At 44.2% G+C, this 12,500-nt stretch overlaps 20 non-coding genes across 20 annotated transcripts in view; all 20 read right to left on the reverse strand.

Moving 5' to 3' along the window:
- Positions 1-47: 47 nt before the first annotated feature.
- On the reverse strand, positions 48-166 carry LOC133007454 (5S ribosomal RNA). The gene has a single exon (XR_009679925.1). It is a non-coding gene; the product is annotated as a 5S ribosomal RNA (ribosomal RNA).
- Positions 167-380: 214 nt separating this feature from the next.
- LOC133006338 (5S ribosomal RNA) lies at positions 381-499 on the reverse strand. The gene has a single exon (XR_009678874.1). It is a non-coding gene; the product is annotated as a 5S ribosomal RNA (ribosomal RNA).
- A 214-nt stretch (positions 500-713) lies between these two features.
- LOC133008103 (5S ribosomal RNA) lies at positions 714-832 on the reverse strand. The gene has a single exon (XR_009680383.1). It is a non-coding gene; the product is annotated as a 5S ribosomal RNA (ribosomal RNA).
- Positions 833-1,046: 214 nt separating this feature from the next.
- On the reverse strand, positions 1,047-1,165 carry LOC133007018 (5S ribosomal RNA). Its single transcript, XR_009679516.1, has one exon. It is a non-coding gene; the product is annotated as a 5S ribosomal RNA (ribosomal RNA).
- A 214-nt stretch (positions 1,166-1,379) lies between these two features.
- LOC133006611 (5S ribosomal RNA) lies at positions 1,380-1,498 on the reverse strand. The gene has a single exon (XR_009679132.1). It is a non-coding gene; the product is annotated as a 5S ribosomal RNA (ribosomal RNA).
- Positions 1,499-1,712: 214 nt separating this feature from the next.
- LOC133008104 (5S ribosomal RNA) lies at positions 1,713-1,831 on the reverse strand. Its single transcript, XR_009680384.1, has one exon. It is a non-coding gene; the product is annotated as a 5S ribosomal RNA (ribosomal RNA).
- A 214-nt stretch (positions 1,832-2,045) lies between these two features.
- Positions 2,046-2,164, reverse strand: LOC133008105 (5S ribosomal RNA). The gene has a single exon (XR_009680385.1). It is a non-coding gene; the product is annotated as a 5S ribosomal RNA (ribosomal RNA).
- A 214-nt stretch (positions 2,165-2,378) lies between these two features.
- LOC133007469 (5S ribosomal RNA) lies at positions 2,379-2,497 on the reverse strand. Its single transcript, XR_009679939.1, has one exon. It is a non-coding gene; the product is annotated as a 5S ribosomal RNA (ribosomal RNA).
- Positions 2,498-2,711: 214 nt separating this feature from the next.
- Positions 2,712-2,830, reverse strand: LOC133007457 (5S ribosomal RNA). Its single transcript, XR_009679927.1, has one exon. It is a non-coding gene; the product is annotated as a 5S ribosomal RNA (ribosomal RNA).
- A 214-nt stretch (positions 2,831-3,044) lies between these two features.
- On the reverse strand, positions 3,045-3,163 carry LOC133006339 (5S ribosomal RNA). Its single transcript, XR_009678875.1, has one exon. It is a non-coding gene; the product is annotated as a 5S ribosomal RNA (ribosomal RNA).
- Positions 3,164-3,377: 214 nt separating this feature from the next.
- LOC133008106 (5S ribosomal RNA) lies at positions 3,378-3,496 on the reverse strand. The gene has a single exon (XR_009680386.1). It is a non-coding gene; the product is annotated as a 5S ribosomal RNA (ribosomal RNA).
- Positions 3,497-3,710: 214 nt separating this feature from the next.
- On the reverse strand, positions 3,711-3,829 carry LOC133006723 (5S ribosomal RNA). Its single transcript, XR_009679238.1, has one exon. It is a non-coding gene; the product is annotated as a 5S ribosomal RNA (ribosomal RNA).
- A 214-nt stretch (positions 3,830-4,043) lies between these two features.
- On the reverse strand, positions 4,044-4,162 carry LOC133007470 (5S ribosomal RNA). Its single transcript, XR_009679940.1, has one exon. It is a non-coding gene; the product is annotated as a 5S ribosomal RNA (ribosomal RNA).
- Positions 4,163-10,386: 6,224 nt separating this feature from the next.
- On the reverse strand, positions 10,387-10,505 carry LOC133008108 (5S ribosomal RNA). The gene has a single exon (XR_009680388.1). It is a non-coding gene; the product is annotated as a 5S ribosomal RNA (ribosomal RNA).
- Positions 10,506-10,719: 214 nt separating this feature from the next.
- On the reverse strand, positions 10,720-10,838 carry LOC133008109 (5S ribosomal RNA). Its single transcript, XR_009680389.1, has one exon. It is a non-coding gene; the product is annotated as a 5S ribosomal RNA (ribosomal RNA).
- Positions 10,839-11,052: 214 nt separating this feature from the next.
- On the reverse strand, positions 11,053-11,171 carry LOC133006644 (5S ribosomal RNA). Its single transcript, XR_009679163.1, has one exon. It is a non-coding gene; the product is annotated as a 5S ribosomal RNA (ribosomal RNA).
- A 214-nt stretch (positions 11,172-11,385) lies between these two features.
- Positions 11,386-11,504, reverse strand: LOC133006185 (5S ribosomal RNA). Its single transcript, XR_009678731.1, has one exon. It is a non-coding gene; the product is annotated as a 5S ribosomal RNA (ribosomal RNA).
- Positions 11,505-11,718: 214 nt separating this feature from the next.
- Positions 11,719-11,837, reverse strand: LOC133006540 (5S ribosomal RNA). The gene has a single exon (XR_009679064.1). It is a non-coding gene; the product is annotated as a 5S ribosomal RNA (ribosomal RNA).
- A 214-nt stretch (positions 11,838-12,051) lies between these two features.
- On the reverse strand, positions 12,052-12,170 carry LOC133008110 (5S ribosomal RNA). The gene has a single exon (XR_009680390.1). It is a non-coding gene; the product is annotated as a 5S ribosomal RNA (ribosomal RNA).
- A 214-nt stretch (positions 12,171-12,384) lies between these two features.
- LOC133006541 (5S ribosomal RNA) overlaps positions 12,385-12,500 on the reverse strand; it is a 119-nt gene continuing 3 nt past the window's right edge. Inside the window, exon 1 of the ribosomal RNA XR_009679065.1 lies at positions 12,385-12,500. This exon is cut by the window's right edge and continues 3 nt beyond it. This is a non-coding gene — a ribosomal RNA (5S ribosomal RNA).

The raw sequence follows: 12,500 nt of genomic DNA on the forward strand, positions 1-12,500 counted from the left end.
AGCAGCAGCAACCGTTCCCTCAGCTGGTTGCAAAGCAAATTCGAAAAAGCTTACAGCACCTGGTATTCCCAGGCGGTCTCCCATCCAAGTACTAACCAAGCCCGACCATGCTTAGCTTCCAAGATCAGACGAGATCGGGCGTGCTCAGGGTGGCATGGCCGTAAGCGAAAGACTCAACCCACAATACCTTATTTATACATGTGAACCACCACCACCATCATCAAATCATGACAATTATCAATCATTTCCATCAGTAATAATGTCAGGGTTCCATATCCTTGTTTTCTTTGATGGTGAGTCTTTCCTGCTCTTTCCAAGATGTTTCTCCTTTAAAGCAGCAGCAACCGTTCCCTCTGCTGTTTGCAAAGCAAATTCGAAAAAGCTTACAGCACCTGGTATTCCCAGGCGGTCTCCCATCCAAGTACTAACCAAGCCCGACCCTGCTTAGCTTCCAAGATCAGACGAGATCGGGCGTGCTCAGGGTGGTATGGCCGTAAGCGAAAGACTCAACCCACAATACCTTATTTATACATGTGAACCACCACCACCATCATCAAATCATAACAATTATCAATCATTTCCATCAGTAATAATGTCAGGGTTCCATATCCTTGTTTTCTTTGATGGTGAGTCTTTCCTGCTCTTTCCAAGATGTTTCTCCTTTAAAGCAGCAGCAACCGTTCCCTCTGCTGGTTGCAAAGCAAATTCGAAAAAGCTTACAGCACCTGGTATTCCCAGGCGGTCTCCCATCCAAGTACTAACCAAGCCCGACCCTGCTTAGCTTCCGAGATCAGACGAGATCGGGCGTGCTCAGGGTGGTATGGCCGTAAGCGAAAGACTCAACCCACAATACCTTATTTATACATGTGAACCACCACCACCATCATCAAGTCATGACAATTATCAAGCATTTCCATCAGTAATAATGTCAGGGTTCCCTATCCTTGTTTTCTTTGATGGTGAGTCTTTCCTGCTCTTTCCAAGATGTTTCTCCTTTAAAGCAGCAGCAACTGTTCCCTCTGCTGGTTGCAAAGCTTATTCGAAAAAGCTTACAGCACCTGGTATTCCCAGGCGGTCTCCCATCCAAGTAATAACCAAGCCCGACCCTGCTTAGCTTCCGAGATCAGACGAGATCGGGCATGCTCAGGGTGGTATGGCCGTAAGCGAGAGACTCAACCCACATTACCTTATTTATACATGTGAACCACCACCACCATCATCAAATCATGACAATTATCAATCATTTTCATCAGTAATAATTTCAGGGTTCCATATCCTTGTTTTCTTTGATGTTGAGTCTTTCCTGCTCTTTCCAAGATGTTTCTCCTTTAAAGCAGCAGCAACCGTTCCCTCTGCTGGTTGCAAAGCAAATTCGAAAAAGCTTACAGCACCTGGTATTCCCAGGCGGTCTCCCATCCAAGTACTAACCAAGCCCGACCCTGCTTAGCTTCCGAGATCAGACGAGATCGGGCGTGCTCAGTGTGGTATGGCCGTAAGCGAAAGACTCAACCCACAATACCTTATTTATACATGTGAACCACCACCACCATCATCAAATCATGACAATTATCAAGCATTTCCATCAGTAATAATGTCAGGGTTCCATATCCTTGTTTTCTTTGATGGTGAGTCTTTCCTGCTCTTTCCAAGATGTTTCTCCTTTAAAGCAGCAGCAACCGTTCCCTCTGCTGGTTGCAAAGCAAATTCGAAAAAGCTTACAGCACCTGGTATTCCCAGGCGGTCTCCCATCCAAGTACTAACCAAGCCCGACCCTGCTTAGCTTCCGAGATCAGACGAGATCGGGCGTGCTCAGGGTGGTATGGCCGTAAGCGAAAGACTCAACCCACAATACCTTATTTATACATGTGAACCACCACCACCACCATCAAATCATGACAATTATCAATCATTTCCATCAGTAATAATGTCAGGGTTCCATATCCTTGTTTTCTTTGATGTTGAGTCTTTCCTGCTCTTTCCAAGATGTTTCTCCTTTAAAGCAGCAGCAAACGTTCCCTCTGCTGGTTGCAAAGCAAATTCGAAAAAGCTTACAGCACCTGGTATTCCCAGGCGGTCTCCCATCCAAGTACTAACCAAGCCCGACCCTGCTTAGCTTCCGAGATCAGACGAGATCGGGCGTGCTCAGGGTGGTATGGCCGTAAGCGAAAGACTCAACCCACAATACCTTATTTATACATGTGAACCACCACCACCATCATCAAATCATGACAATTATCAATAATTTCCATCAGTAATAATGTCAGGGTTCCATATCCTTGTTTTCTTTGATGTTGAGTCTTTCCTGCTCTTTCCAAGATCTTTCTCCTTTAAAGCAGCAGCAACCGTTCCCTCTGCTGGTTGCAAAGCAAATTCGAAAAAGCTTACAGCACCTGGTATTCCCAGGCAGTCTACCATCCAAGTACTAACCAAGCCCGACCCTGCTTAGCTTCCGAGATCAGACGAGATCGGGCGTGCTCAGTGTGGTATGGCCGTAAGCGAAAGACTCAACCCACAATACCTTATTTATACATGTGAACCACCACCACCATCATCAAATCATGACAATTATCAAGCATTTCCATCAGTAATAATGTCAGGGTTCCATATCCTTGTTTTCTTTGATGGTGAGTCTTTCCTGCTCTTTCCAAGATGTTTCTCCTTTAAAGCAGCAGCAACCGTTCCCTCAGCTGGTTGCAAAGCAAATTCGAAAAAGCTTACAGCACCTGGTATTCCCAGGCGGTCTCCCATCCAAGTACTAACCAAGCCCGACCATGCTTAGCTTCCAAGATCAGACGAGATCGGGCGTGCTCAGGGTGGCATGGCCGTAAGCGAAAGACTCAACCCACAATACCTTATTTATACATGTGAACCACCACCACCATCATCAAATCATGACAATTATCAATCATTTCCATCAGTAATAATGTCAGGGTTCCATATCCTTGTTTTCTTTGATGGTGAGTCTTTCCTGCTCTTTCCAAGATGTTTCTCCTTTAAAGCAGCAGCAACCGTTCCCTCTGCTGTTTGCAAAGCAAATTCGAAAAAGCTTACAGCACCTGGTATTCCCAGGCGGTCTCCCATCCAAGTACTAACCAAGCCCGACCCTGCTTAGCTTCCAAGATCAGACGAGATCGGGCGTGCTCAGGGTGGTATGGCCGTAAGCGAAAGACTCAACCCACAATACCTTATTTATACATGTGAACCACCACCACCATCATCAAATCATAACAATTATCAATCATTTCCATCAGTAATAATGTCAGGGTTCCATATCCTTGTTTTCTTTGATGGTGAGTCTTTCCTGCTCTTTCCAAGATGTTTCTCCTTTAAAGCAGCAGCAACCGTTCCCTCTGCTGGTTGCAAAGCAAATTCGAAAAAGCTTACAGCACCTGGTATTCCCAGGCGGTCTCCCATCCAAGTACTAACCAAGCCCGACCCTGCTTAGCTTCCGAGATCAGACGAGATCGGGCGTGCTCAGGGTGGTATGGCCGTAAGCAAAAGACTCAACCCACAATACCTTATTTATACATGTGAACCACCACCACCATCATCAAATCATGACAATTATCAATCATTTCCATCAGTAATAATGTCAGGGTTCCATATCCTTGTTTTCTTTGATGTTGAGTCTTTCCTGCTCTTTCCAAGATGTTTCTCCTTTAAAGCAGCAGCAACCGTTCCCTCTGCTGGTTGCAAAGCAAATTCGAAAAAGCTTACAGCACCTGGTATTCCCAGGCGGTCTCCCATCCAAGTACTAACCAAGCCCGACCCTGCATAGCTTCCGAGATCAGACGAGATCGGGCGTGCTCAGGGTGGTATGGCCGTAAGCGAAAGACTCAACCCACAATACCTTATTTATACATGTGAACCACCACCACCATCATCAAATCATGACAATTATCAATAATTTCCATCAGTAATAATGTCAGGGTTCCATATCCTTGTTTTCTTTGATGTTGAGTCTTTCCTGCTCTTTCCAAGATCTTTCTCCTTTAAAGCAGCAGCAACCGTTCCCTCTGCTGGTTGCAAAGCAAATTCGAAAAAGCTTACAGCACCTGGTATTCCCAGGCAGTCTACCATCCAAGTACTAACCAAGCCCGACCCTGCTTAGCTTCCGAGATCAGACGAGATCGGGCGTGCTCAGTGTGGTATGGCCGTAAGCGAAAGACTCAACCCACAATACCTTATTTATACATGTGAACCACCACCACCATCATCAAATCATGACAATTATCAAGCATTTCCATCAGTAATAATGTCAGGGTTCCATATCCTTGTTTTCTTTGATGGTGAGTCTTTCCTGCTCTTTCCAAGATGTTTCTCCTTTAAAGCAGCAGCAACCGTTCCCTCTGCTGGTTGCAAAGCAAATTCGAAAAAGCTTACAGCACCTGGTATTCCCAGGCGGTCTCCCATCCAAGTACTAACCAAGCCCGACCCTGCTTAGCTTCCGAGATCAGACGAGATCGGGCATGCTTTTTTTTTTTTTTTTTTTTTATTATCAAAAATATTTTGCATTTACATTTATTACATGTACATTTACATTTTAACACATTTTGTGTTGTCAGCCCCTTTCCAGGCCTGTACTTTTTACATGCATAAATATTTACTTCACAGAAAACACACAAATCAATAAATTATTAAAATCAAACATCAACTCATAAAAAGAAACATCCCTTTTAACCGAAATTCATTCTCACCTCATTCACATCTCCATTCATTATTTCAATAAAAGTACTTCCATCCACAAATCCTTTTCTAAACTCCTCTTCTCCAATATAGCCCCATATCTGTCTCACGTCTCTTTCTGTTAAGTTTTGAAAAACAGTCCATACATCACATTTCCTTTTCTCGTAGTGAGCCGTGTTCCTTCTTATTTTAACTGCATACCTTGCATGGCTCAGCACATAGTTCATGAGGTTTACATTGCATCCCTTCTGTCTTTCATTCACACCAAACAGCCACAGCTTCTTCCATTCCATTCTCACTGCCCATTCTCCTTTCCAGCATTTATTTATTAACCCCTTTACTTTTTCAAAGTATCCCCTTAGTTCTTTACATTCAACAAATTCATGCATACATGTTTCCACTCCCTCACCACATACATCACATTCCTTTTCCACATTGCAGTCAAACTTACTTATTATTAGATTATTAAAAATCCTATTGTGCCTTAGCATGAAATCAAAGTGTTCGCATTCAATGCTATTCCATTTCACTCTCAAATTCTCCCATATGCTCTCCACATCCATTCCATTCATTACTTTGTTCCACACTTTCTCTGCAGCCGGTCTCCTTATCTCTTTTCCTCTCATATATTTATAAATCACTCTGGTTTTCACCTTTGCCAGTCTCACCTTGCATTCTCCTTCCCCCACATACATCTCTATTTTCTCTTCCCCCCTCACCGCATTCTCTCTCTCAATCATTCCCATCCATTCTTTAGGCATTGCTGTCTTAATTTTCTCTATTACTCCTTTTGCTGTGCCCGGCCATATTTCATCCCCATTCCCTCTTACTTCATCCACAATAACCTGTGCTCCCATGAAGCCCGGTATGTACTCATACACCATATCCCTTACCTTTCTTATCCCTGCCCTCCATATCACCCTGTTGAAAATAGTTTCTCCCTCTACCATAATTTTTGGATTTAAAAACACTGGTTGCTCCCATACCTGCCTCACATTCTTGCATTCATACTTCACTCCTCTCACAAACTCTCCCCACGCTCCAAGCATCTCTTTGTATATGTCAGTCACCCCTTCAATCATCCCTTTTTTTAGTTCCATGAACACTCCGCTCTCTCCACATCCTCCACATTTATTTATTGCTTCTCTTAAAAATACCTTCCACACATGATCTCTGTTATCCTTTAAATATCTCACCATCATTTTCACCCTTAGTGCTTTCTTTTTCCCCTCTAAATTGACAAGTTTCAGTCCCCCGTTCTCATACTCATTTTCTAACACTTCTCTTGCTATCCTAACTCCCTTCCCATCCCACAAATAATTGCTTATGATTCTTTCTATTTCTTTCAACACTTTCACAGGCACATCCATCACATTCATCACATACACCATCTTGCTCATTATTAGTGCATTTACCACTATTACCTTCCCTTTTAATTTCAGCTTTCTCTGCTTCCAATACCCCAATGTTTTCTTTATGTTGTTTATCAGTACTTCATACTGCCTATCTCTCCCTTCCTCTCCCTCAATCCCTAAGTTCACTCCCAGAACCTTCATGTACCCTTTGTTTTCCTTCAATCCTTTCACTCCCTCCCCTCCTCTGCTTTCCCCTATATACATTATTTCAGATTTTTCTATATTTACTTTAGCTCCTGATGCCCTCCCATACAGTTCTACACTTTGTAATACCTGTACTACACTTTCCTTGTCCCTCACTGTCACTGTTGTATCATCCGCATATTGATATAGTGTGCTCACCTGTCCGCCCGGTAGTTCTATGCCCTTAATCCTCCTATTCTGCAGTATGAGTACCGCTAACGGCTCTGCTGACAAGGAGTACAGCAGAGCCGATAGCGGACATCCCTGCCTCACTGACCTTTCTAATCTAACTTCACCTGTGACTATCCCATTGACTTTAATCTTACTGCCTGCTCTTTCATACATTCGCCTAACCCATCCTATCAACCTTCCTCCAAATCCCATCTTCTCTAACACTTTATACAAATAACTGTGATCTACTCTATCAAAAGCTTTGTTAAGATCTAAACTAACTACTGCCCCTCCATTGTTCTCCTTCATGTGTGTTATTGTGTCTCTAATACTACTTATTGTGTCGGCTATGTCTCTCCCTGGTATGCTATACGCTTGTGTGCTTCCCACCACCGTCCCTATTACTTCCTTCATTCTGTTTGCTAACACCTTTGCTAATACCTTATAATCCCCATTTAACATTGTGAGTGGCCTGTAATTTTCTACTTTGTCCCTACTCCCTTTTTTATATATTATGCTCACTAGACCTGTTGTCATACTCTGCGGCATTTCTCCCTTCTCTTCTACCCATCTATATAATCTCTCCAACACTGGTACTAATTCTTCTCTAAACTCTATATAAAATTCTCCTATTATTCCATCTATCCCTGGACTCTTATTTCTGCCTAACCCATTTATTGCTTTCTCTATCTCTCCCTTACTTATCTCTCCTTCGCACACCTCTCTATCCTCATCACTCAGTCTAGCTTCCATCTTGTCTATAACCTGCCTACTGCTCTCCTCATCTAACGCTTCTTTCTTATATAACTCTCTATAAAACTCTTCTACTCTTTCCACTATCCCTACAAGCTCTGTTATTTTTTCCCCCCCTTTCCCCTCCACTTGCTCAAAATACTTTTTCTCCTGCCTTATCTTCTCTAGTCTTAAGAAATACCCTGTACATTTTTCTCCCTCTATCGCATATTTCGCTCTACTTCTTATTATAGCTCCCTCACATTTTCCCTGTTCTATTTCCTTAAGTTCATCTTTCTTTCTTATATATCCCTCTATGTCAATATTAAGCCCTTCCCCTGCTTTCTTCCCCTCTTCCTCTAACTCCTTTTTTAGCCTTTGTATCTTCTCTCTTTCTTTCTTTCCCCGGTTCCTGCTGTGTTTTTTGCTCATGTTCCTTATCCCCTCTTTCAGTCTCTCCCACCACCTCCCTGTGTCTTCCTCATACATTCTCTCATTCATCTCCCACATTATGTATTCTCTCACTTCTTTTTTATATTTTTCATCTTTAAGCAGCTGCCCATTCATACACCACACTCCCCCTCCTCTTCTCCTTATTTCCCCCCCTATTGTAAATTTTAACACCTTGTGATCACTATATGTTGTGACTATATATTCTATACCTTTAATCCTTTCCGCTATGCCCTTTGTGCTCAATACTAAATCTATCCTACTCTGTTTCAGTTCCCCTTTCACCAGCTGTACTCTTGAGAACTCTCTCCCCTCTGGATTTCTTTCTCTCCATACATCACTCAATCCTTTCATACTCTTTATCTTTTCTAGCACCTCCCTTGTTGTGTCATTCTTAAAATGCATGTTCCTTGACACATCCAATTTCCCACACCACACATTAAAGTCCCCCACGATCATACAGTTTTCATCACACATCACTCCCATCTTTTCAAACATCTCCTTTCTTTCTTTCTCCTCATTCGGCGCATACACATTTACTAGCTTAATCTCCTCATTCATATACTCAAACTTGATCCCTATCACCCTCCCATCTCCCTCATCTTCACACCTTGTCACATTCCCTATCACTCCCTTTTTTGTTAATATAGCTACACCTCTTGCATTCCCATCTCCATTATTTGCAAACACATCTCCCCTCCATTCATCCTCCACCTCTTTCATACATCTCTCATCCCAGTGTGTTTCCTGTAAGCATATTATATCATAATTGCTGTCACCATATATCTGATTTCTTTTTTTTTTGTTCTTTAGCCCCCTTGCATTTATTGAGATTATTATTAACATTATTAGTATTGTTATTTTCATTTTGTTTTTTCCTTAGTTTTACTTTTCTTATTTATCCTCGTATGCCTCTGAGTGTTCTGTCTTTTCCTCATTTGTTTTATTTTTTCCTCTATATCCATGTCCGTTTCAGATCCTACCGTCTGTGATGCAGTGGTCTCCTCTCCCGTCTCTTTGGGCTTTGCTCCATTCAGTTCCTTGTCCGTCCCTCCAGTGTCGTCCTCTCCTCGCCTTTTCTCCCGGCCTGCTTCCTTCTCTCCGTCTCTCCTTGCGACCGTCGCCCCCTTCTCTGGCCTTTTCGTCTCCTTTGTTTTGGGACCTTTCTCCTCCGCCCCGTCTCTCCTTCCTTCTGCGATCAGCTCTCGCTCCAGCACTCCTCTCCTCCTTCCTCCATCCTCCTCTTCGTCGTTTACTCTCGTTCTCTCCTTCCTCGTCTTCCGGTCTGCTCCCTCTTTCTTTCCTCCTTTCGTCTCCTCCATCCTCCGCTCTCCTTCCTGCTTCCCTGGATCCTCCCTCACCTGCTCCTCCATTTCATTTCCGTCTCCATCCTCCACACTTTCCATGTCCTCCGCATCTCCTTCCTCCCTGCTTCCACTCTCACTTTCTTGCTCACTTTCACTCGTATCATCTTCTGCCTCACTCTTATTGCATCTGCATTCATTCATCAGGTTCTGGCACAAATCACATCTCTTCCTCCCCTGCGTGCACTCCCTTGCATAATGTCCTTGCACTCCACATCTGTTGCAATGAAATTCCGGGCACTCTCTCATTATGTGGCCAGGTTTTATGCACAGCCTGCACACTTTTACTTGTTTGTCGTGCAGCACCCTGAAATACTCCGCCCCCAGCGCTGTGTCAAACTTTGTAGAATACGGCAGTGATTGTATCTGGTTATTGAATTTCACTTTCAGGAACCTTGTCCCATCAGCCACGTTTGTACCTGGCCACATCCTTCTTTTAATGGGAGATACTGCAGAGACCCCCCATAGTTGTAGTTTTGCCAATATCTCCCTGTCCTCAATGTAAAAAGGTAAATTCATAAATGACACCACCAGCTCGTCATTCACCAGTTCTCTTGCGTGCACCCGAGTCTCCCCAATCTTGAATCCTTCCATGAGTCTGTCTTTCCCCTTAGGGTGGCTCATGGTCATCTCATATTTTTTATCAGTGATCTGTCTGCACGCCAGCAGCCCCCCGCACAACTCACGCACACACCTCATCAGCTCCATAGCTGTGTCTTCTCCCTCTCCTTCCATCTCTACCATCACTGTCTGCTCCCTGTCATATCTCTCATTGTTTGTGCAGCTCTTGCTCTGCGTCAGCTCAGTTTCTCTCCCGCTGTCACCTCCGTGGGTGACAGCGTTAACACTCACCCGCTCCGTGCTGGTCTCCGCCATGGTCTCGGATGCCCTTCCACACAGGCTCCGTTACCCCCGCACAGTGCGTCACTGCCGCGGGGGGACACACATACACTAAACAAGACAATCACAACGCTAACGTCCGGTTGGATTAACACGTAAGAAGTCGAAAAAAAGGGAGATGTAGAGAGAGAACAAGAAAAAAGCTGGGAAAAGAGAAAAAAAAAAGAAAAATAGTTCCTCTGTATCCACATGCGGTGGCTTACTTCCTGGTTCGTTGATGATGTCACTCCGTGGTGCGTTCAAGGGCGTTCAGGCTGGTGTGGCCGTAAGAGAAAGACTCAACCCACAATACCTTATTTATACATGTGAACCACCACCACCATCATCAAATCATGACAATTATCAAGCATTTCCATCAGTAATAATGTCAGGGTTCCCTATCCTTGTTTTCTTTGATGGTGAGTCTTTCCTGCTCTTTCCAAGATGTTTCTCCTTTAAAGCAGCAGCAACTGTTCCCTCTGCTGGTTGCAAAGCTTATTCGAAAAAGCTTACAGCACCTGGTATTCCCAGGCGGTCTCCCATCCAAGTACTAACCAAGCCCGACCCTGCTTAGCTTCCGAGATCAGACGAGATCGGGCGTGCTCAGGGTGGTATGGCCGTAAGCGAGAGACTCAACCCACATTACCTTATTTATACATGTGAACCACCACCACCATCATCAAATCATGACAATTATCAATCATTTTCATCAGTAATAATTTCAGGGTTCCATATCCTTGTTTTCCATGATGTTGAGTCTTTCCTGCTCTTTCCAAGATGTTTCTCCTTTAAAGCAGCAGCAACCGTTCCCTCTGCTGGTTGCAAAGCAAATTCGAAAAAGCTTACAGCACCTGGTATTCCCAGGCGGTCTCCCATCCAAGTACTAACCAAGCCCGACCCTGCTTAGCTTCCGAGATCAGACGAGATCGGGCGTGCTCAGGGTGGTATGGCCGTAAGCGAAAGACTCAACCCACAATACCTTATTTATACATGTGAACCACCACCACCATCATCAAATCATGACAATTATCAAGCATTTCCATCAGTAATAATGTCAGGGTTCCATATCCTTGTTTTCTTTGATGGTGAGTCTTTCCTGCTCTTTCCAAGATGTTTCTCCTTTAAAGCAGCAGCAACCGTTCCCTCAGCTGGTTGCAAAGCAAATTCGAAAAAGCTTACAGCACCTGGTATTCCCAGGCGGTCTCCCATCCAAGTACTATCCAAGCCCGACCATGCTTAGCTTCCGAGATCAGACGAGATCGGGCGTGCTCAGGGTGGTATGGCCGTAAGCGAAAGACTCAACCCACAATACCTTATTTATACATGTGAACCACCACCACCATCATCAAATCATGACAATTATCAAACATTTCCATCAGTAATAATGTCAGGGTTTCATATCCTTGTTTTCTTTGATGTTGAGTCTTTCCTGCTCTTTCCAAGATGTTTCTCCTTTAAAGCAGCAGCAACCGTTCCCTCTGCTGGTTGCAAAGCAAATTCGAAAAAGCTTACAGCACCTGGTATTCCCAGGCGGTCTCCCATCCAAGTACTAACCAAGCCCGACCCTGCTTAGCTTCCGAGATCAGACGAGATCGGGCGTGCTCAGGGTGGTATGGCAGTAAGCGAAAAACTCAACCCACAATACCTTATTTATACATGTGAACCACCACCACCATCATCAAATCATGACAATTATCAAGCATTTCCATCAGTAATAATGTCAGGGTTCCATATCCTTGTTTTCTTTGATGGTGAGTCTTTCCTGCTCTTTCCAAGATGTTTCTCCTTTAAAGCAGCAGCAACCTTTCCCTCAGCTGGTTGCAAAGCAAATTCGAAAAAGCTTACAGCACCTGGTATTCCCAGGCGGTCTCCCATCCAAGTACTAACCAAGCCCGACCATGCTTAGCTTCCGAGATCAGACGAGATCGGGCGTGCTCAGGGTGGTATGGCCGTAAGCGAAAGACTCAACCCACAACACCTTATTTATACATGTGAACCACCACCACCATCATCAAATCATGACAATTATCAATCATTTCCATCAGTAATAATGTCAGGGTTCCATATCCTTGTTTTCTTTGATGTTGAGTCTTTCCTGCTCTTTCCAAGATGTTTCTCCTTTAAAGCAGCAGCAACCGTTCCCTCTGCTGGTTGCAAAGCAAATTCGAAAAAGCTTACAGCACCTGGTATTCCCAGGCGGTCTCCCATCCAAGTACTAACCAAGCCCGACCCTGCTTAGCTTCCGAGATCAGACGAGATCGGGCGTGCTCAGGGTGGTATGGCCGTAAGCGAAAGACTCAACCCACAATACCTTATTTATACATGTGAACCACCACCACCATCATCAAATCATGACAATTATCAAGCATTTCCATCAGTAATAATGTCAGGGTTCCATATCCTTGTTTTCTTTGATGGTGAGTCTTTCCTGCTCTTTCCAAGATGTTTCTCCTTTAAAGCAGCAGCAACCGTTCCCTCAGCTGGTTGCAAAGCAAATTCGAAAAAGCTTACAGCACCTGGTATTCCCAGGCGGTCTCCCATCCAAGTACTAACCAAGCCCGACCATGCTTAGCTTCCGAGATCAGACGAGATCGGGCGTGCTCAGGGTGGTATGGCCGTA

Source organism: Limanda limanda, chromosome 7 (assembly GCF_963576545.1).
Source record: "Limanda limanda chromosome 7, fLimLim1.1, whole genome shotgun sequence".
Taxonomy (NCBI): domain Eukaryota; kingdom Metazoa; phylum Chordata; class Actinopteri; order Pleuronectiformes; family Pleuronectidae; genus Limanda; species Limanda limanda.